A 1306-nucleotide genomic window follows, 5' to 3' on the forward strand; every position below is an offset into this window, starting at 1 on the left:
GAGGCTGTGAAGGGCAAGGAAGCTTCCTTCCGTAAATGAAAGTCTTGCCCTAATGAGGAGAATAAAAAGGAACATAAACTGTGGCAAAATAAATGTAAGAAGGTGATCTGGGAGGCCAAGCGAGACTATGAGGAACGCATGGACAGCAACATTAAGGGGAATAATAAAAGCTTCTTCAAATATGTTAGAAGCAGGAAACCTGCCAGAGAAGCGGTTGGCCCTCTGGATGGTGAGGGAGGGAAAGGGGAGATAAAAGGAGACTTAGAGATGGCAGAGAAATTAAATGAGTTCTTTGCATCTGTCTTCACGGCAAGAGACCTCAGGCAAATACCGCTGCTCAAACGGCCCCTCCTGACCGAGGAGTTAAGTCAGATAGAGGTTAAAAGAGAAGATGTTTCAGACCTCATTGATAAATTAAAGATCAATAAGTCACCGGGCCCTGATGGCATCCACCCAAGAGTTATTAAGGAATTGAAGAATGAAGATGCTGATCTCTTGACTAAGATATGCAACTTGTCCCTCAAAACGGCCACGGTGCCAGAAGATTGGAGGATAGCAAATGTCATGCCGATCTTTAAAAAGGGAAAGAGGGGGAACCCGGGAAACTATAGGCCGGTCAGCCTAACATCTATACCGGGTAAGATGGTATAGATGGTATAGATAGGATCTCAAAACACATAGATGAACAGGCCTTGCTGAGGGAGAATCAGCATGGCTTCTGTAAGGGTAAGTCTTGCCTCACAAACCTTATAGAATTCTTTGAAAAGGTCAACAGGCATGTGGATGTGGGAGAACCCGTGGACATTATATATCTGGACTTTCAGAAGGCGTTCGACACGGTCCCTCACCAAAAGCTACTAAAAAAACTCCACAGTCAGGGAATTAGAGGACAGGTCCTCTCCTGGATTGAGAACTGGTTAAAGACCAGGAAACAGAGAGTGGGTGTCAATGGGCAATTTTCACAATGGAGAGAAGTGAAAAGCAGTGTACCCCAAGGATCTGTCCTGGGACTGGTGCTTTTCTACCTCCTCATAAATGACCTGGAGACAGGGTTGAGCAGTGAGGTTGCTAAGTTTGCAGACGACACCAAACTTTTCAGAGTGGTGAAGGCCAGAAGTGATTGTGAGGAGCTCCAGAAGGATCTCTCCAGACTGGCAGAATGGGCAGCAAAATGGCAGATGCGCTTCAATGTCAGTAAGTGTAAAGTCATGCACATTGGGGCAAAAAATCAAAACTTCACATATAGGGTTCTGAGCTGTCTGTGACAGATCAGGAGAGAGATCTTGGGGTGGTGGTGGACAGGTCG

Source organism: Tiliqua scincoides, chromosome 1 (assembly GCF_035046505.1).
Source record: "Tiliqua scincoides isolate rTilSci1 chromosome 1, rTilSci1.hap2, whole genome shotgun sequence".
In the NCBI taxonomy this organism is placed as follows: Eukaryota; Metazoa; Chordata; class Lepidosauria; order Squamata; family Scincidae; genus Tiliqua; species Tiliqua scincoides.